This window comes from Oryctolagus cuniculus, chromosome X, assembly GCF_964237555.1.
Source record: "Oryctolagus cuniculus chromosome X, mOryCun1.1, whole genome shotgun sequence".
Classification (NCBI taxonomy): Eukaryota; Metazoa; Chordata; class Mammalia; order Lagomorpha; family Leporidae; genus Oryctolagus; species Oryctolagus cuniculus.
This window is the reverse complement of record NC_091453.1, coordinates 69,133,695-69,156,328: the sequence shown is the minus strand read 5'-3', so window position 1 is coordinate 69,156,328 and position 22,634 is coordinate 69,133,695.

Below are 22,634 nucleotides of genomic sequence, written 5' to 3'. Positions count from 1 at the left end.
TTACTATGAATGTCACCCTATAAAATTGGTAGGAGCAACTGATCCACCAGATGAACAAAAACCAACAAAGGGGCACAAAAAACATGAAGAAACAAGGCAACATGGTGTCTCCAAAGGAACAAAATAACTTTCTAGCAGCAGACCACAAAGATGGAAATTAATGAATTGCCTAATTACCCCAAAGAATAATTCTACAGAAAGTTAATGTGATACAGATCACAGAGCAACAACTCAATGACATTAGGAAGATAATTCATAATATGAAAGAAGAATCCAGAGGTAGAGATCATTAAAATAATTCATCAGAAGTCTTGCAGTTTGACTGAGTATTTAGCTAGTGGTTAAGATGCCTATTAAGACATCTGTGTCTGGGCCGGCGCCGCGGCTCACTAGGCTAATCCTCCGCCTTGCGGCGCCAGCACACCGGGCTCTAGTCCCGGTCGGGGCGCCGGATTCTGTCCCGGTTGCCCCTCTTCCAGGCCAGCTCTGTGCTGTGGCCTGGGACTGCAGTGGAGGATGGCCCAAGTCCTTGGGCCCTGCACCATCATGGGAGACCAGGAGAAGCACCTGGCTCCCGGCTTCAGATCAGTGTGATGCGCTGGCTACAGTGCGCCGGCCGCGACGGCCATTGGAGGGTGAACCAATGGCAAAAAGGAAGACCTTTCTCTCTGTCTCTGTCTCTCTCACTGTCTACTCTGCCTGAAAAAAAAAAAAAAGACATCAGAGAACATCAGTTCAATGCCTGGTTCTGGCTCTTGTCTCTGGCTTCTAATTAATGCAAACTCTGGGAGGCAGCAGTGATGGTTCAGGTAATTGGATCACTGCCACCCATGTCAGACACCTGAATTGAGTTTCCAGCTCCCGGCTTTGGCTGACCTACTCCAGGCCATTGTCAGCATCTGGGGTGTGACATAATTATGGGAGTGCGCTCTCTCCCTCTCTCTCATTATTATTATTATTAGTATTATACTTATTATGTATTTGAAAGGCAGAATGACAGGGAAAGAGGAGGGATCCAGGTCTGGGTCAGGCCAAAGCCAGGAGCCAGGAACTCCATCCAGGTAACCCACATGGGTGGTAGGAGCCTAAGTCTCTTCAACTACCTTTTCAGGTGTATTAGAAGGAAGCTGGATTAGAAATGAAGTAGCTGGACCTCGAAATAGGACCTCGATATGGGATGCCCATGCGGTTTATCCTGCTGTGCCCTGTCTCTGTTTTTCTGCCTCTCAAATAAACAAAAACATTTTTTAAAGAAATTGTAGTATATATATATCATGGAATAATACTCAGCCATAGAATATTTGAAATCCTGTCATTTTAACAATATGAATGAAGTTGGAAGACATTATGTTGAGCGAAATAAGGTAGACATAGGACAGTTACAACATGATCTTTGTATGTTGCCTCTAAAAATTCAATCTTACTGAAATTGAGGGAGTGCAGAAAATAGAGGAGATAGGGAGAGGTTTGTTCATGGGTACAGTATTACAGTTAGATTGGAGGAACAAGTTGTCACATTCTATTGTAGAGTGACTAGAGTTAACAATAATGTATTGTATATTTTGAAATAGCGAGGAGGGGATATTTGACGCTTCCATCACAAAGAAATGATAAATGTTTGAAATGATGGTAGTGCTGATTTACCCTAAATAGATCATTACAAAATATATACATGTATCAAAGCATCACATTGTACCATGTAAATACATGTTTATAATTGTGTCGATTTAAAAGAATATGAACAGGCAATCCATAGAAGAGGAAATATAATTCAATTAATATATGTAGAGATGTACAATGTCACAGATAGTGAATGAAATAAAAATAAAAGCAGCAAACACGTGATTTTCATCCATTGAACTGAAAAATATAATGAAATTGATAATACATAGGAGTTGCAAGCATGTGGAAAAACACCCTCTCATACAATGCTGATTGGAGTTAAAATTGCTGTAATATTCTTTCTTTGGATGTAATCTCACTACATACATAATTTAGAAATTTTCATGTACTTTGACCCAGCAATATCATCTTGGATATAATATCCTATGGAAATAGAAGTCCCCAAATATACATTCAAGGATGTGTAGTGGTGTACTGTTTGTAGTATGTGTATATGAGAAAGAAATGGAAACATTGGACTGTCAATTAACAGAAGAAAATGAATGAAATACAGTTCCAATTTTAGTATATGTGCTGCTGAAGAGAACATTGAAATACAGTAAAGTATGTAGATTAGTATGGAATAGTATAGAGTACCATGAAATATAATGTGATGGTTAAAAAGAATAAATTGGTGGTATAATATATTCAGTTTGAGTGAATTGAAAGGTGTCTATTAATACATTATTATATGAGAATAATAAACCATACAATGAATCTATACAATGATCCTAACCTTTGTAAAATTGAGAAAAAACACCACATACAAATGTAAAAGAAATTTTCACTCCCATCAGATATAATTGTATTACCTTAGGAGTCAAAATACATTGCAATGTTGGGTAGAAACATTGTAGCAATATAAATAATGAAGAGTTGATTATGTCATCTTTCTGAAATTAAGGTTATGATTCTGTCTTCCATTAGAAATTTATTTTTCAACTGATACATATATTTTGCAAACCATTCTATAATGTAATTCCACATTGCAAGTGGTGTTAAGGGCCACACAATCCATTTCATTGCATTACTGTACAAACCTCTTCTCTAAAAACCCTTGCCTCAGAATTAATGGCACCATGCAGAAAATTACAAGGCAATTTACTTAGTTTTTCTGAAAATCAGGAAAATTATAGGCAAGCTTGCAGTAAATCATTATCAGATAGTTTAGTGAGAAAATTACTTAGCTACATATTTTGTATGTATCCACACATCAATAAAGAAAAAGCTGCTGTCTGTATTACAAAGTATAGCTGCTTCTGTGTGACAGAAAATTTGCTTATGTAACTATGTACCCTCCCCATCATTTAGAACCCTACTATAAAACAAGGGGCATAAATTTTTCCTATAGAAGCTAAAAGGCTTGTCAGGAAATAAAATAATACCATTATGAAATCATGGCTATTGATCACGTGATCACTTGAAGCTAGAGCAGCAAGATTGGAGGGTGGATGAATTTAGAAGAGTAAAATTCAAGAATATCATAAGTGTTTGGTGGGCACATACACTTACTATTATTCCATGATCTACACAAAATATATATATTTAAACTAACAAATATTAAGTTTTCATAGAGTTAGAAGGGACTACAGGGAAAGCCTCGTACATTTAGTATTTTGTAATCCTTTGGTTTGCAGATAGAAACCCAGAATCAAAGGGATAGATAACTTGATAGAGGTCATAAACTCCCTGCAGCCAGAACTAGCACTAGAATTTAAGACTCCTGACTTATAGTCCAGTGTTGTTTCCCTTATTATACTGTATAATATTTGAACAGTAAGAAGTAGAATTGCTTTAAAGTTGTAACCATTTTCATTTAAGTTATCAGCTCACTAATTTGAAGTAGTTACTCTATAGTTTTAACATATTCCGAAGTTATTGTATAAGGTTTTCTTAGCTTATCCTCCCCTTGCATGTGACCACATTGTACCCTGTAGAATGTACAAAAGACAGTCACGATGATATTAGTTTGCATTTTTTTCCACACAAATTTATTGGGCTATAATTGACATAAAAAGCCTGTACATATTTGATGTATATAGATTGATGACTTTGGGGATAATTGTATGCTTTTGAAACCATCATCACAGTCTGTGCTATAAATATACACATCACCTCCGAAAATTTTTCCTGACTTCTTTATTCACTATGATTATTGTGTATTATTAACATATTATTATATGTTAAACATATGACACAGTATTGTTAATTATAGGCACTATGGTGTTCAGTAGATTTCTATGACTTATTTATTTTACATAAGTGAATCTTTGTACACTTTGACTAAACTCTTCCTGCTGCACTTGTTTCTTTCTTTTCTTCTTCTTCTTTTTTTTTTTTTGACAGGCAGAGTGGACAGTGAGAGAGAGAGACAGAGAGAAAGGTCTTCCTTTTCTGGTGGTTCACCCTCCAATGGCCGCTGCGGCCAGAGCTTGTGGCCGGCGCACCGCGCTGATCTGAAGGCAGGAGCCAGGTACTTCTCCTGGTCTCCCATGGGGTGCAGGGCCCAAGGACTTGGGCCATCCTCCACTGCACTCCCTGGCCACAGCAGAGAGCTGGCCTGGAAGAGGGGCAACTGGGACAGAAACCGGCGCCCTGACTGGGACTAGAACCTGGTGTGCTGGTGCCGCAAGGCGGAGGATTAGCCTAGAGTGAGCCACGGCGCCGGCCTGCATTTGTATCTTACGAGGGATGAGAATCACATCAAAATTAAGTAATTTTATTAAAGATGATTTTTATATGTTCTTGCTTTCTCAAATTTTCAAACTTAAAGGTTGATGTAAGCATTTACATTCTTGTATGTCAACAAATAATTTAGGACATCTCATTTTAAAACCCCTTTGAATTTCATTTAGTGTACTTAAATCTCTTAAGTGCACATATTGCTGTAGTGCCATTCAGCACTTTTTCTCTTCTATTCAACTGAAGGAACAACCTATTAATCTGACTCAATTTACTAAGAGTCTGCTCTAGCAATTGAGATATATATTAGCATCATTGCCATCAGATGTAGGTTGATTTGCAGATAATAAAGATACTTGTCCCATCTGTTCTATGAAATTCAGCTTCTAGGGGCTGGTGCTGTGGCTCAGCGGGTTAACGCCCTGGCCTGAAGCGCAGGCATCCCATATGCGTGTCGGTTCTAGTCCCAGCTGCTCCTCTTCCAATCCGGCTCTCTGCTATGGCCTGGGAAAGTAGTAGAAGACGGCCCAAGTCCTTGGGCCCCTGCACCCACGTGGGAGACCTGGAAGAAGCTCCTGGCTCCTGGCTTCGGATTGGTGCAGTTCCGGCCGTTGCAGCCAATTGGGGAGTGAACCATTGGATGGAAGATCTCTCTCTCTTTCTCTCTCTCTCTCTCTCTGCCTCTCCTCTCTCTGTGTAACTCTTTCAAATAAATAAATATTTAAAAAATAAATTCAGCTTCTAGCCTCATCTGTACTTTCCATTTTTTCTTCAATAGGTTTTTGGATTAGATCTGTGTTGGACCAAACTAACATCAGAAAACTAGTACGATGTTAATAGTGAAAATATGAAAAAGGTGGAAATATTAATATTTGCAATTAATATCACTTAGTGTCTTGGAGATAATCTGAATGATTCCTCAGGTATTAACTATTCTATGGTTATTTATCTTCAAAATAATGTTGGGATAAATTAAAATAAATTCAATTATTGTTACAGTGGTTTTTATCTTCCACTGAATTGATTTCAAATCACTAGTCAGGAGGATTCACATGCTCTCCTTTTCCCTTAGAAAAACTATATTGGGCAGTTTGTATTAACCTTAACTCATGTTCTTATGACTAAAAGGTGCACATAAATTTCACTTTTGAAACTATATGATTTGAAAATATTTATACATACAAGCAAAAGTGGAAAACATAGACTAAAATGTTAACTTTGTTTATCCTTGAAGAGTGGCATTATGAGACCCTCTAATTTTCTTTGTATGTTAATGAGTTTAAAACCTTTTAAATAGTGAATAAAAAGCATTAATCCTTTATGTCAAATACGCAATTAAATAGCACGCCTGATTTCCCAGTTCCCACATTTTCCTCAATGTTCATTACTAAATGTTGATCTGTGAATAAATTGAATTTAGTTCAGTCCAAAATTCCAGGACAGTCTCAAATAAATGATGGTTGAAAATAAGGAAGTCTATGACAGTAACTGGTCACATTTCTCCTTATGTCTCCTGAAGGTGCCACTCTGACCTTGATAATTCAGTTTCCTTTGTACCCCAATCTCCCATGGCCAAGTCTCAGTTATTTCTTAGCACACATTCCTGATGCTGAAAGTTTGACTGCTGGATTTCTGTCATTGCTTAGATGTATAACTTTAAGTAAAACAGGTTCCTGTGGGTCATGATTTAAAATTTATTTCCTAGTAGAGTTGAGTCAGAAAATGTTTGAAAGCTACTGTCCTGTAAGGAGTTATGGATAATTCTTAGGGATTCAGGATCATGACAATCATTATGCAAATTTTGTGCGATTATGCATTATTTAGAACAAAGCTTGTCTATCTTTCATTAGATTCTCAAAAGCACTGCCATCTCCCCAAAAGGTTAAGAGATAAAATTTTATTCCTTTATATAGATAGTTTTGGGAGGGGAGGGGGAGAAGAAGAAAGAGAGATACATTAGATAAAACAAGAGTGAAAATGACAGATGACATTTACTAAACATTTACTAGATGTAGTCCACATGACTACCTTATAAAGTATATACCATAATGATCATAATTACTTCCACATTATGTTTAAATTGATCAAGAAGTCAAGTGAGTTGGAAGTCACATAGCTAGTAAGTAGTGGAGCTGAAATATGAAACTTCCATTTTCTGACTAAAGGAGCTGTGACCATTATTCCATTGTTTTTCAAACTGTAGGACTTTTGTACTCTTTGGGTATCTACCAAGGTATTTTCAAAGGCCTGGGATTTCTCATGTATGAGAAATTTTAAATTTCGTGTTTATATTTGGAGACTAATTTCTAATAAAATCAGTACAAATATATGTTTAAAGTTTTATTTATTTATTTGAAAATCAGAGTTACAGAAAAGGAGAGGCAGAGGTAGAGGCAGAGGCAGAGGGGGAAAAGAGAGAGAGAAAAAGAGAGACAGAGAGACGTTACACCTGCTGGTTCACTCCTCAAATGGCTGCCACAACCAGAACTGGGTCAGGCAGAAGCCAGGAGGCAGTAGCTTCTCCCAGGATTCCCACGTGGGTGTAGGGGCCCAAGGACTTGACCCATCTTCCACTGCTTTCCCAGGTGCATTAACAAGGAGTTGAATTGGAAGTGGAGCGGCCAGGACTCAAGCCAGCACTTATATGGAATGCTGGTCCTGTAGGCAGTGGCTTTACTTGCCACATCACAGCACCAGCCCCTGTTTTGAATAATTTTGATGAATATCTTATAACCAAAACTGCCATAATCGTGTTAGTCAACTTTTCATCACTATAACAAAATGCCTAAGGCAACCTAACTTTATAAAGGAAAAATACTTGACTCACAGTTTTAGTTTCCTATAGTCCAAGATTGACTAGGTCCCATTGGTTTGGCTTTTGATGAGGCTTCCCAGCTGCCAGAGTCCTAAGGCAGCATAGAATACCACATGGCAGGGCTGGCACTGTGGTGTAGCCGGTAAAGCTGCTACCTGCAGTGCTGGCATCCCATATGGGCATCAGTTTGAGTCCCGGCTGCTCCTCTTACAATCTTGCTCTCTGCTATGGCCTTGGGCCCTTGCACCCATGTGGAAGACCTGGAAGAAGCTCTTGGCTCCTAGCTCCTGGCTTCGGATCAGCGCAGGTCTGGCTGTTGTGGCCAATTGGAGAGTGAACCAGTGGTTGGAAGACTTATCTCTCTCTCTGCCTCTCCTCTCTCTGTGTAACTCTGACTTTCAAATAAATAAATAAAATTTTTTAAAAAAGAATACCACCTGGCAAGAGAGCTTGTGTGTATCTGTCTGTGTCCATGCGGTCTCTCATAAAGCTACCATAGTTTAATTGTAGAGGTCCCATACTAATAATGACTCAGTCCAATCCATTCATTTCCCAAATACCCCATCTCTAAGAATCATAATTTGCTTAAGTTGTTTTCCTCTTAGTACCATTAACTTATGACTTTGGGACTTAAAAGAATGAAACAAAGTGTCATGCCAAAATAAATGTCATATCTCATTCATTGGTCGAATTCTTCAGCCTTAGATTTGCTTTCTTCTTTTTAATGAAATTGATCTCTGCTGAATTTCTCATTTAGATCAGGAATTATTTTTCTGATTTCACTGAATTGTATTTTTGTATCTCTTGCTCATTGAGATTCCTTAAGATCATTGTTTTGAATTCCCTTTCAGGCAATTTATACATTTCCATTTATCTGGGGTCAGTTACTAAATTTTGTACCTTTTGTGATGTCATATTGTTTCTTTGCTTTCTTCTTTTTAAGATTTATTTATTTATTTGAAAGGAAGAGTTAGAGAGAGAGAGAGAGAGAGGGAGAGAGGGAGAGAGAGAGAGACCGTCTATCCAGTTGTTCACTCCTCAAATGGTTACAAGGGCCACTGCTGGGCCAGGCCGAAGCCAGGAGCCTGGAACTCCATACAGGTCTCCCACGTAGGTGTAGGAGTCCAAGCACTTGAGCCATCTCCTGCTACTTTCTTAGGAATATTAGCAGGGAGCTGGATAGGTAGTGGAACAGTCAGGACTCAAACTGGTGTTCATATGGGATACCAGTGTTGCAGGAGACAGCTTAACCTGATATACCACAACCCCAGTTCCATCTCTTTGCTGTCTTACATTTCTTGTGTCCTTGCATTGATGTCTACACATTTGATTGGACAGTCACCTCTTCTAAACTTTAGAGTGGCTTTCATAGGGGAAGACTTTGACCTGCAGGTTGGCCTGAGGGTGTTGGGCAGGGTATAGTTCTATATAGAGAGCATATATAGAGCCAGGGTATATAGGCCGGAGTCTCATGGAGGTGCAGTGGTGTAGTCTACATGCAGCTTCTTCAATAGTGATCAAAGTTAATGATCATGGTGGTCCAGGATGCAGGAGTTTGTGGCAGTGATGGTGGCATCATAAGTTATTAAGGAAAGGGCTTTAGGGATCCTTTTTTCCTACCTTTTTCTCAGTGAGGAGTCATAGTGGAGCAGATCTCTTTTGGTATCGCATCGGACATGGCTCACATGGCGGCCATAGAGTCACTGGGATCCAGGGATAGGTTCTTGGTGTGGCTGTGGAGATGATTTCAGAGTTTTAGGAAACTACTATCGCCCTTGGAACTCAAAGTGCAGGTTCCCTCTCCAAGGCAAGAGTGGATGCAGTTTTCTCCCCGATCAGGGCCTGTTGCTCTGAGGCACACGGCACTAGCTTTGGCCCAGGAGGCTGAGATGTGGCTGTTGTTCTGGCCCTAGTGGGCAGATTACAGTCTTGGCACACCTCTGGGAAGGACTATTCCAGAGGTTTATGCCCCAAGGGTCAGATGACAGTTATAATTCAGGGCCAGAAACAAGAGGCACAACGGATGCTTTGGGGTTTAGGGGATGAGGTGCTGTGGACTGTGGAACGAGGGGACACGACAGTAGTCCAGGCTCTGTAGGTTAGGAGCAGCAGAAGTAAAGACCCAGAAATGGCAACATGCCATTGTGGTTTGGGCCCTGGTTTATAGGGACCAACTTAGCAATGAGCACACTCCTCAGAGAGAGGTGGAGTGCCTCAGCAGCTTAGACCAGAAGGGATAGTTCAGGTGTGGGTATGCAGGGTCCTCTGACTCTTTGGCCTGAAGAACAGAGTGGCACAGGTCAGCCAAGGCTCTGTTTCTTTGGGATACATGGCACCACATCTGGTCAGCTCCAGAAAGCGCCAGTATGCTGGAGACCTGAGGCCCCCGGGAGCAACACACAGCTTTCCTTGTAGCATTGAGGGGTGTACAACTACTCGTGTTTGCAGGAGTCCTGAGGTCCTGGGGCACACTGTGCCTCTTCTGCGTTGGAGAATGCAATTGCTCCAGTGTGCTGGAGCCTGAGAACCTCTGATGGTGATGCTTTGGCTGTGTCACCAGGGTTACAACTGCTCTGTCAATTCAAGGCCCACAATCCCTGGGGGTAGAGTGCTTCTTCAGCTTAGCCTTAAGAGGAGAGTGGGCCAGAGAGTAGGATTTGGAAGATGAGGTAGCTTTCCAGTAGTAGAGCATAGCAACAGCTCTATTCAGGGGTGGTGTACTACTGAGTGGGCATGATGCAGCGGTGGCTGAGCCTCAGGGATTGAGGGGATAAAATGGCTACTCCCTCATGGAGCAGGATGCATTCTAGCAGTGATTCTCACTGTAAGGTGGTGCAGAGTAGTGGCAGCATGGACCACAGGGTCCACAAAAGGTGCCGGTGTCTTCTCTGGGGCTCTCTCAATGTATGGATTCCAGGAAGCTCTCCTAGCTGGGTTCAGAGCCTGTGAGAAATTCAGGGGGTTCCAGTAGCAAAGACTACAGGTATCTGAGGTAGTGATGGGGTCTGTCGCAATGCTTGCGCTTACCTTCTCCCCACAGGGAAAAGTATCTCCTGATTCTGAGCTGATCCTGCTTGGGGGGATGGAGTAGTGGAGGCAAGATGTTTCCTTTCTTTCTCTATGTAGCCATCCTGAGCTTTTGTGCTCTATTGGATTTTTTTATTCCTTCTTTCTATTCTCTGGTGTTCCCATTTTCATTGTTTTGGTCAAAATGTAGTTTATTATTCATTAGTAGTTAGTTTTCTTCTTAAGCAGAGAAGAGGAATAAGATGATTAGCTGAAGAGTGACATGGAAATTAGAGCAGTTTTCAATATAAGAAATACTATAGCATGTCTGTATGATAATAGGAATGGTCAATAGAGATGACCAAATGGATGACATAAGAAATATAGTATACGGAAGTGATAGCGTGGCTGAACGCTCTAAGAAATATAGTATACAATTGCGAGGTGAAAATCCTTGAGAAGGCATAGGGATATAAATCTGGAGTCAAACAGGACATTAACCTTAGGTAGGAGCAGGAATTTTAATAAAAATAACCCTAACATTTATTCTAAGTACGGCCCAGAAAAATTGTAAATATTATGAACTCATTTAAGCTTCATCACAGCCCTATGAGAGAAAATATTGTTATTCTGTTTTTCATATAAGAACACTGAGGCTGGAGATGTTGTGATTTTCCCAATGTCAGACAACCAAGAAGTAGAGAAATCTAAAAGTTGATGTATATGGATACATGCACAGACAGTTTGGTAAATTTCATTTTGTGAAAATAACATTGTTCTCTGTTTACTTCAATCTTAGCAATTAAAGAGAATACAAGACAATCAGCAAGAGTGAACACATGAGAGAAGTGTTGGAATTTTAAGGACAGATGAGAAGATGCAAAACATTTATCTTGAAGTGCAGAGAATAAAAAAATGGTAAGATAAATGTAATAAAATTTCCAGGATTGACAATGGCTCTAATTTTAAAGTTAGTGCAGTCAGCATAGTTCTGTGTTGTTTTTCAGTTACATTCTGCTGCTTAGTTTAGGTTAAAATAGGTGGCAATGGGTGGGGTGAGTTGTAACTATATTTGGTATTTTTCTAGGACAGTATGATAGAAAAGTGAAGCCAAGGAGTGTATGCATGAGAGTGATCCTTGAGATGGACTATGGAATCTAACTGGGGAAGGAAGAAAGTAAGAACGTTAGGGAGTGGATGGGCAGTGAAAACATCATTGGATCAATTTAGAGATTTTGATAGATTTGGAAAAAAAAAACAATAAATTTTGCATTTCTTCTGGGTCTCCCACTTGGGTATAGGGGCCCAAGAATTTGGGCCATCTTCCACTGCTTTCCCAAGCCGTTAGCAGGAAGCTGGATGGGAAGTGGAGCAGCCAGGACTGGAACTGGTGCCCATATAGGATGCCAATGCCGCAGGTGGAGGCTTAACCTACTATGCCACAGTGTCAGCCCCAATATGCAAATGTTTAAACTCAATGTTCTCAACTCTTCAATCTCTTGACTCTTCAAGATTGTTAAAAGGAGAAAGAGGTGGAGAAAAAAATTATAAAATCTAATTTTAGAGAGATTTTGCACTATCATGAGTACCCTTAAAGGAAGAGGGTTAGGAAGGCTCTCCCTCTTCCCTTAAAGCTTAAGTGCTAGGACTTCCATAGGAACAATTTAGGGAGCTTGAAATATTTTGCCTACAGTTTGGAGAACATAGAGGACCTGCACTTGGCTTACACCTGAGATAGCTAGAGCAGGCTACAGAGGCAGGTTAGAGGTGAAAGTATTGGAATTAAGGCAAATGATCCATGAGCATTTTCTGTGGATCAGATGTGGGTCACATGGAAGAGTTTGCAGGAGGTAATATTGGGATCTCCAATAGGGTTGCCCAGGGGGACAGTCATGAGACCTAGAAGTGAATGTCACATTCATATGAAAAAGTTAGTTATGGCTAATATCCAGTCAATAGATTGCAGGAGAGATGTTCTAAAGAACCCAAGAAAGCCTAGATGAGAGAGCGTTAGCTTTAAGTATCAGTTGGAGCTAGAGAATATGAAGGCAGTCTAGGACAGGATCAGTGCAAGAGCAACTTTCTTATTCTCATACCTATTCCTTTCTCCCAAAGCCTCTAACCCTGGAGCACTCAGAAATTTGTTAGCAAATAGGGAATGGACACTGTAGGAGGTAAAGGTAGAGCATAAATACATAGCAGAGAAATAAAAAATAAATCAACCTCACCTCCTTCCCATCGAAAGCTTATAGCTTTGAAGTAAGCTCAAGATGAGGAAGAGTCGAATTGAATAACTCAATTTCAATGAGCTGCATTTATGATATGAAGTCCCACTGTACTATATTTTATTTTTTTAAAAGATTTATTTTATTTATTTGGGAGACAGTTACAGAGAGAGGTAGAGTCAGAGAGAGAGAAAGAGAGAGGTCTTCCATTCCATTGGTTCACTCCTCAAATGACTGCAATGGCCAGAGCTGAGCTGATCCGAAGCCAGGAGCTTCTTCTAGGTCTCCCACATGGGTGCAGGGGCCCAAGGATTTGGGCCATCTTCTATTGCTTTCTCAGGCCATAGCAGAGAGCTGGATCGGAAGAGGAGCAGCCAGGACTTGAACTGGCGCCCTTTTGGGATGCCGGTGCTTAGGCTGGGGCTTTAACCTGCTGCACCACAGCGCGGCCCCCCACTGTACTTTCTATTACCTAAGGATGGTTAAAAAGTGTGGAGCCTCCTGAAGTATTTTTAAAGCAGGAGGAAGATTGCCTTCAATAATAAATATTGAATGGATAGTGAGAAACAAAATAAGTCTTACGTTTTGATTCTATTATGAATTATACTCACTGAACATGCTAGTCAAACTACTACTAAGCCAAAAAACTTTGTTACATATGAACAAAATAACAAACTGGATAAAATACAACATGTGACTTATGTGACATATGATTCAATTTTATTGAATTTAAACTGGATGGGGCTGGCAGTATGCAATAGTAGGTTAAGACTCCGCCTGTGTTACCAGAATCCCATATGAGTGCCAGTTCGAGTCCTGGCTGTTCCACTTCACATGCAGCTCCTTGCTAATGGCCTGGGAAAGCAGTGGAAGATGGCCCAAGTCCTTGGGCCCTTGTACCCATGTGGGAGACCCTGAAGAAGCTCCTGGCTCCTAGCTTCAGATTGGCTCAGCTCCAGCCATTATGGCCATTTGGGGAGGGAACAAGCACATTGAAGATCTCTCTCTAAGTCTCTCTATCTCTCTCTATCACTCCTCCTTTCAAATAAATAAATAAATACCACAAAAAAAGAAATTAAATTAGATATTCACCTGACTACCTCAGCAAAGATTCATTTGAATTCAGCTTGCATATTTTGTTATATGTATAAACATTCCAATTCCTCCATTATTTTTCTCCAAAGTACACTAGAAACTCTTATATGAAGCATTTTGAGAAGGGTTCAACAGATAGTTGGTGAATTCCAAGCAAAACTGAGTTAGAGTGGGAAATAATGAAAAGAAGGTATCTTCATTTACACATATATAATTCTTCTTGCATTTATTTAATCAGTTCACATGATATTTAAGTAAATTGTGTAATTATATATATTTATATATTATATATAAATTGTATATTTTGCAATAAGTAAAACTGATACAAATGTGTTTACAGTACTGTTGAGTCTTAGTAAGCATTCAACTCAACTGGTGAGACTAGACATACTCAAATATTCTAGAGCTGTGTTGTAAAATAAGGTAATTATTAGCAATATAAGGAAATGCAAGTTTAATTAAAATTAATTAATTAAAATTGATTAATTATCAAACTAGCCACATTTCAAGTATCCAACAACCATGGCAATCATGTCCTAGTTCAGCAGGTTAAGTCACCACTTGCAAGGCAAACATCCCATATCAAAGTACTGGCTCAAGCTCTGTTGCTTCACTTCTGATCCAGCTTCCTGCTAATACACCTGGGAAAGCAATGGAAGATGAGTGAGGGAGAGAAAGAGAGAAGACGATATTTCATTCACTAAATGCCTACTGCAGCCTTGGCTAGACCAGGCTGATGTCAGGAGCCAGAAACTCCATTTGAATTTCCCCTGAGGGTGGCAGGGATCTAGTACTTGGCTCATCATCTGTTGCCTCCCACATGCATTAGCAATAAGTTGGATATGAAAAGCAAAGTAGCTGGACTCAAAGCATGCGCTCTGCTGTGGAATGTGGGCATCACAAGTGGTAATTTAACTCATTGTCCCCAATGTCCAACCCAGGCTAGGGGCTTCTGTATTGCACATAGTAAGTATGAAACATTCTCATCATTACAGAAAGTTCTATTCAGCCTTCCTGTTTCAGAGAATAACCAAGATCTGCATGTCTTCATATTATTTTAATATTTTATAGAGTGGGGATCAATTAATTAGGAAAATTGGTTAAGTGGAAATTGTTATACTATCTTCTCTGCTGAGCCTCTTCACTTACCACAAAGTTAAATCTTTGTCTTTGTCAGAAAGCAATGAAATAGTACTACATGGTAGCAACTTGATAATAAGCACAAGTGTGGACAATGATTTTCCTAGTATTATAAAGTAAAAAAACATTTTGTGTTTTATTTTTCTTATAAAAATCCCTTAAATAGTTTGCAGAGCCCAAGAGTATGCCTGTAGCATTCCAGAAGTCCACATTTAAAGAATTTTCCAAGTGATTGAAGTCATTGAACATTTTTTCTCTGGGGAATAACATTGTCAGATTTACATTGGAGTGGAAAATATAAGAAACTCTAGGAAACTGAAAATGATACATGTAAGAATGAAAACAAGATACATTTAAGAAATATTTTTAAAGATTTTATTTATTTATTTGAGAGGTAGAGTTACAGAGAGAGGGAGAGACAGAGACAAAGGTCTTCCATCTGCTTTTCCACTCCCCAAATGGCTGCAATGGCCAGAGCTGGAACGATCTGAAGCCAGGAGCCAGGAGATTCTTCCATGTCTCCCAGGTGGGTGCAGGGGCCCAAGGACTTCAGCCATCTTCTACTACTTTCCCAGGCCATTAGCAGAGAGCTGGATCGGAAGAGCACCCAGGACTTGAACTGGAGTCACCCATATGATATGCTAGTGCCGCAGGTGGCAGCTTACCATGCCACAGCGCTAGCCTCAGAAATATTTTTTACATGAAAGCATCAGTTTAAGATGTGGAAAGTGGGAAGAATTTCTAAGGAGAATAAGTTTGCGTGTTGAGTGGATAATTTCTGAGATAAAGTAAAGACATGAAAATATATACAAGAGAATTGAGAAATAATAATTCAGATGATAGTTCATGGGGCCCAACATAATTTAGGAAGAAAAATCATATTACTACTTATAGTTGCAAAGATAATGAAAGAAATTGAAGCCTCTGAGTTAAAAAAGCAATTTTACAGGAAGTATGATCATAAGAGAACTAATAGAAAAGGAGGTTGTGGCTGTAGTAAAATATTTAAGACTTTTCTGAATTTGAGCAGTTATAAAATTCACAGCATTACAACCTGGGTAAAATGTGTCAGATGGAATGGCAAAGGTCCTGTAGTTGGAAAGTTTGTAGGTGGGTCACTTGCATGGATTTTTTTTATATTTATTTATTTGAAAGGCAGAGTCACAGAGAGGCAGAGAGGGAGGAGGTGAGGAAGAGGGAGAGGGCGGGAGAGAGGGAAAGGGACAGAGAGAGGGAGGGGGAGAGAGGGAGAGAGGGAGAGAGGGAGAGAGAGAGAGAGATCTTCCATCTGCTGGTTCACTCCCCAATGACCATAATGGCCAGAGCTGGGCTGATGTGGAGCCAGGATCCAGGAGCTTCTTCTGGCTCTCCCACATGGGTGCAGGGACCCAAGGACTTGAGCCATCATCTACTGCTTTCCCAGGCCATAGCAGAAAGTTGGATCAGAAGTGGAGCAGCCGGGACTAGAACCGGCATCCATATGGGATACTGGCACTACAGGTGGCAGCTTTACCTGCTAAACCACAGTGCCGGCCCCAAATGGAAGTTTAAATAACAGTAACAACAACAGTAATAAAATGAGAGCTGCCATACACTGAGCATTTAAGATGGACCGTACACATTTCTTTGTTGTCTTTTTGATTTTTTAAAAAATTAAGAGATATAAAAATTTTTGCAGCATACTATGTGATGTTTTGGTACATGTATACGTTGTGCAATTCCTAATCAGGACAAATATATTTATATTTTCAAACATTTAACATTTGTTTATGTTGAAAACATCCCAGGGCCCTGGCGTTGTGGCACAGCTGGTTAACGCCCTGGCTTGAAGCGCAAGTATCCCATATGGCTTCCGGTTCTAGTCCTGGCTGCTCCACTTCCAATCCGGCTCTCTGCTATGGCCTGGGAAAGTAGTAGAAGACGGCCTAAGTCCTTGGGCCCCTGCACCCGTGTGGGAGACCTGGAAGAAGCTCCTGGCTCCTGGCTTCGGATTGGTGCAGTTCCGGCCGTTGCAGCCAATTGGGGAGTGAACCATTGGATGGAGGACCTCTCTCTCTCTCTCTCTCTCTCTCTCTGCCTCTCCTCTCTCTGTGTAACTCTGACTTTCAAATAAATAAATAAATCTTTTTTTTTTTAAAAGAAAACATCCCAAATCCTGTCTTCTAGTTTTTTTTTAAAGAGTTTATTTATTTATTTGACAGGTAGTGTTACAGACAGAGGGAGAGACAGAGAGAAAGGTCTTCCTTCCGTTGGTTCATTTCCCAAATGGCTGCAATGGCCAGAGCTGCGCTGATCTGAAGCCAGGAGCCAGGAGCTTCTTCCAGGTCTCCCATGCAGGGGCCCAAGGACTTGGGTCATATTCTACTGCTTTCCCAGACCACAGCAGAGAGCTGGATTGGAAGAGGGGCAGCCGGGACTAGAACTGACGCTCATATGGGATGCGGGTGTCACAAGTGGAGGATTAACCTACTGCGCAATGGCGCCGGCCCCTCTAGTTTTTTTTTTTTTTTTTTTTTTTTTAATAAAAGACTTGAGCTTTTTTTTTTTTTTAAAGATTGATTTTATTTATTTGAAAGAGTTTCAGAGTGTGGTAGAGGCAGAGAGAGAGAGAGAGAGAGAGGTATTCCATCCACTGGTTCACTCCCCAAATGGCCGCAACAATGGCTGGAGCAGAACCCATCTGAAGCCAGGAGCCAGGAGCTTCTTTCAGGTCTCCCACGTGGTTGCAGGGGCCCAAGGACTTGAAACATCCTCTGCTGCTTTCCCAGACGCATTAACACGTAGTTGGATAGGACATGGAGCAGCCAGAACTCAAACCCAGTGCCCATATGGGATGCAGGTGCTGAAGGCCTGGTTTTTTAACCTACTGTGCCACATTGTAGGCCCCTTCTAGTTTTTTTTTTAATAGAGAAATATATTGTAAAGCAAAATTATTTGTTATCACCATATTGTACAAGCGAGCTCCAGAACTTCTTACTCTTGCTAGATGTCTTATTTTATTCTTCCAGCAATCTTATGAGAACTATTATCTTACTTTACATATGAGGGAACTGAGAATCAGCAGATTAAATCTCCGGCCAAAGTTACATGGTTGACAAGTATTTGAACCTGGAAATAAACTTAGACCTATTTAAGACTAAAATCTGTACTCTTCGCAGTATGTCTCATTGCCTCTCATGATATAGTATTATGAGATTATGACAAAAATTTCAGAGGAGGCCAGCGCCGCGGCTCACTAGGCTAATCCTCCACCTAGCGGCGCCCCCATACCGGGTTCTAGTCCCAGTCGGGGCGCCAGATTCTGTCCCGGTTGCCCCTCTTCCAGGCCAGCTCTCTGCTGTGGCCTGGGAAGACAGTGGAGGATGGCCCAAGTGCTTGGGCCCTGCACCCCATGGGAGACCAGGTTAAGTACCTGGCTCCTGCCTTTGGATCAGCACGATGCGCCAGCTGCAGCGCGCCGGCGGCGGCCATTGGAGAGTGAACCAACGGCAAAGGAAGACCTTTCTCTCTGTCTCTCTCTCTCTCACTGTCCACTCTGCATGTCAAAAAAATAAAAAAAAAAAATTCAGAGGAGAAAAAGAATGCAGCTAGATTCAAAAGTCATTGATGTATGACTAATTTAATATTTAACACTTATTATATAGTGGGAATTCTTCATATGCATATTTCCCTAAACCTTTACAATCTCAAGAGAAAGGTATACTATTTTATGGATGAAGAAACTCAGGGAGAGAATGGTTATCGGCTTGCTTTAGGTAGTACAGCTACTAAGCAGTGATAGCAGATATTTAAACTTGTGTTTTACAGGATCTAGAGACAAAATTCTGTAGGGAAATAAATGGTCTTCAGTGAAAACTGCATTATCTAGACTCTGTAAAACTCTCTTCTGGATTATCTGATTCTAGGAGGTACTTTACAACTCTATCCATTGTAAATAATTAATAGCAATGGAAATAATTCTTGTTGATGGATTTGCACATTTTATCTTATCCAGTAGAAGCCCTTTTCTGGTCCCTATTGCTCTGGAAAAATCAATTTTGCCGCTATTTCCTGGTCTATAAACTTAGTTTATTTTTCACAGTTTTTTTAAGATTTATTTATTTATAAGTCAGAATTACAGGAAGAGGGAGAGACACAGAGAGAGGATAGGATCTTCCATCTGTTGGTTCACTCCCCAAAGACGGAGCAGGGCCGCGTCAAAGTCAGGATCCCAGAGCTTCTTCCAGGTGTCCCACGTAGATGCAGGGACCCAACCACTTGGGCCATCTTCTGCTGCTTCCCAAGTGCATTAGCAGAGAGCTCTATCAGAAATGGAGCAGCCAGGACTCAAACCGGTGCCTATATGCCATGCCGGCACTGCAGGCAGTGGCTTAACCCACTGTGCCACAGCGCTGGCCCAATAGTCATTTTCAAACAAGTAGTCAAACCTGTCTTTTCCCCTCATGAGTAAGTACAATCTGTAACATGTGTTCTTTATTTTATCTTTATGAGAATCATTATTTTGCTTTTCTTTTTGAAAACCATCCTGTAACAGTTTTCCACTGAGATACTCAATGAATTCATGAACTGTCAGGTAAACTCTTCAAGTAGAGAAGTACAGCTTATGAGTGGTTTAAACCCAAACAGGTCTTGGCTCTAAGAGGTGAGTCTAAGTTGGCAGTATAACACTGCTGGCTCCATTTCCCTAATTTTAGTTTTCCTCTCTATCAATTTTGTGTTTTGTTTTTGGTTTTTAATTCTTTTAAGACTGTTATTTAACATTGGTACAAAGAGCAGTTATTGGGAATTTGGTTTGATAATGTGACCATATTTGGCTTTAAGTTCTGATCAATGATCTCTATAAGTGGGTTAACGGTTTGTGGACATCTATTCTCTGTTGAATGAGAGACAAAAGAAAATATTATTTGTTAGGTTTTTATTTGTTTGTGTGTAGTTGTCTACTTTGAGCTCTAATAATTCAGATTTTTATACTCACCAGGAATGAAGTCAGCTATTTGATATCTAGAATGGTGAAATTTTTAGTTTATTTTTGATCCATGGCTGAAATTTTAGCATTGAAGTTATAAACCCTCTTTGTGTCTGCATATCTATGTGTCTATGATTCATAAAGAGCTTGACATCTCATTTTGTGAGTATGTGATGTTTTTCTACTCCCAGTGTTAATAAATTATATTGTGTCTAACACAATAAAAACAACTAATTTTCATCTTAAAAATAATTTATATCATAAGTTAAAGGACCTCTTATTTATGTGGCTTATAGTGATGAATAGATACTTATATAAATTGAATATTCTTAAAAATCTGAGAAATTAAGGTGATTGTGTATTGAATGCTTTCAATGTGCTAGAAAATAGCATTTTCAAAGAAACCAACTTAGAAATACTTTACAAATCCAAACTCTTTAAAATGAGAGCAGTTCAATAATTTTGGCTTTATAAAAATAGCCATGTCTTATTCTCTGATTTATTAGTATTACATTTAATATAAACATATTTTTATTCTACTTGAATGCATTTTGCTATCTTTATACAGATTTACTGATCAATGAAACTAGCATTACTTCTACTCCATGTTTAAGATTATGAAAAATGTAAATTTTCACTTAATCAGGTAGATCAATGTTGTGATTAACTGTATTTCAATAGTATACTTTCCTTAAAGATTTATTTATTTATTTGAAAGTCATGGTTACACAGAGAGAGAAGGAGAGGTAGAGAGAGAGAGAGGTCTTCCATCTGCTGGTTCACTCCCCAATTGGCCACAATGGCTGGAGCTGCACCGATCCAAAGCCAGGAGCCAGGAGCTTCTTCCAGGTCTCCCACACGGGTGCAGGGGCCCAAGCACTTGGGCCATCTTCTACTGCTTTCCCAGGCCATAGCAGAGAGCTGGATAGCAAGTGGAGCAGCCAGGACTAGAACAGGTGCCCATATCAGATGCTGGCACTGCAGACCCGCTCTCTACACCACAATGCTGGCCCCTTCAACAGTATACTTTGCTGTAAGTCACCTTGAATATAATTTTTTAAAGGTTTATTTATTTATTTGGAAGGCAGAGTTAGAGATGCAGAGGTGGAGAGACAGAGTCTTCCATCTGCTGGTTCACTCCCCAAATGGCTGCAATCGTCGGAGTTGGGTTGATCAGAAGCCAGGAACCAGGAGCTTCTTCTGGGTCTCTCCTGTGGGTGCAGGGGTCCAAGGACTTGGGCCGTCTTCTACTGCTTTCCCAGGCCTTAGCAGAAAGCTGGATTGGAAGTGGAGCAGCCAGGATTTGAACTGGTGCCCATATGAGATGTTGGCACTGCAGGCGATGGCTTTAGCCACTATGCCACAGCACCGCCCCCAAATATAATTTTCAAGATCTTTAGGTAACTTAAAATCTTGGCCTAATATTGAGTTAATTAATGAATCCATTGGATGTACACATCATTTTTAAGTAAAATGACTCAGTGGTTACTAAGCATAAATTTGCATTATATACTTGTGCTTCTTACTTTTATATTTGTAGTTGTATCTTTAGGTCATGATAAATATATTCATTTTGCCACATTGAATGGTTGTATATGGAGTTCTCATGGCTGTAAAAAGTTATCCTTTGTATGTTCATGAGCTCTTGTAGTCTGCTAAATACTTGTGTGTGTGTGTGGCAGGCAATTCTCAATTACCCACCCTTGGGTTTTCTTTGTGAATTGGAAGTTACTTTGGTTAAAATTTATAATTAATTTAACTCTTTGAGACTATACAACAATAGTTTCAGAGAAGTATAACTGCAGGCATGCTTCTATTTCTCAAAGAGTAGTTTTATCCTGAAGCCGCGATTCTCAGAAGGCTTTTCTTTTGTTTCTTTCTTTTGTGGTGGTTTTTTTTTTTTTTTTGTCACTAAGCCTCCTTATACACTTCAAACATATTGAGGACTCCCAGGAGCTTTTCTTTGGGGGGGCATATAACAATAAAAATTGAAATTAAGAAAAATATTAAAACTTCTATATTGATTCATTTGAAGATACTAATGATGAATTCATCATTAGTATTGCATACTACTAACTTTTTTTAAAAAAAGATTCATTTATTTATTGGAGAGGCAGGCTGATAGAGAGAGAAAGAGAGAAAGAGAGAAAGAGAGAGAGAGAGAGAGAGAGAGAGAGTGCTCTTCCATCCATTGGTCCATTCTCCAAATGGTTACAATAGCCAGATCTGGTCCAGACCAAAGCCAGAAGATTAGCAGGGACTCAAGTACTTAGGCCATCTTCTGCTGCCTCCCCAATCATGTTAGCAGGAAGCTGAATCAGAAGCAGCACAGCCATGACTTGAACTGGCACTGATATGGGATGCTGACATTGCAAACAGTGGCTTAACCCACTATGCCATAGCATTGGGCCCTGCATGATAATAACATCTTGATAACATTATGAAAGCAGTCCTAACTTCTCAAACCCCCAGGATAAAGTATAAGACTACAAAAAGGTAGCAGCGCTATGGCATAGAAAGCTAAGCCTCCACCTGTTGTGCCAACATCCCATATGGGTGCCAGTTCAAGTCCCAGCTGCTCCACTTCCAATCCAGCTCCCTGCTAATGCACCTGGGAAAGCAGTGGAAGATGCCCAAGTGCTTGTGTCCCTGTACCCACGAGGGAGACCCGGGAGAAACTCTTGGTTCCTGGCTTTGGTTTGGCCCAGCCCTTGCTGTTGCAGCCATTTATGGAGTGAACCAATGAATGGAAGATATCTCTCTTTCTCTCCCTCCTTCTCTCTCTGTATTTCTGCCTTTCAAATAAAGTAGTCTTTAAAAAAAAAGACTAAAAAAAAAACATAATGAAAGTTGAAATTTGGAAAACAACTTTTGTTTGCCTTGATTTATACTGCCTGTGTCTGAAAAGCTATGGAATATATTACTGTTATGGCAAATTTTTTTTCAATTTTGATTGGCTCATTTCCTTGGCTTACTACAAGTGTCTTTGCAAATGTTCATGGAAATATGGAATTAAAAGTTAAGTTTATTTTGATGCACAAAG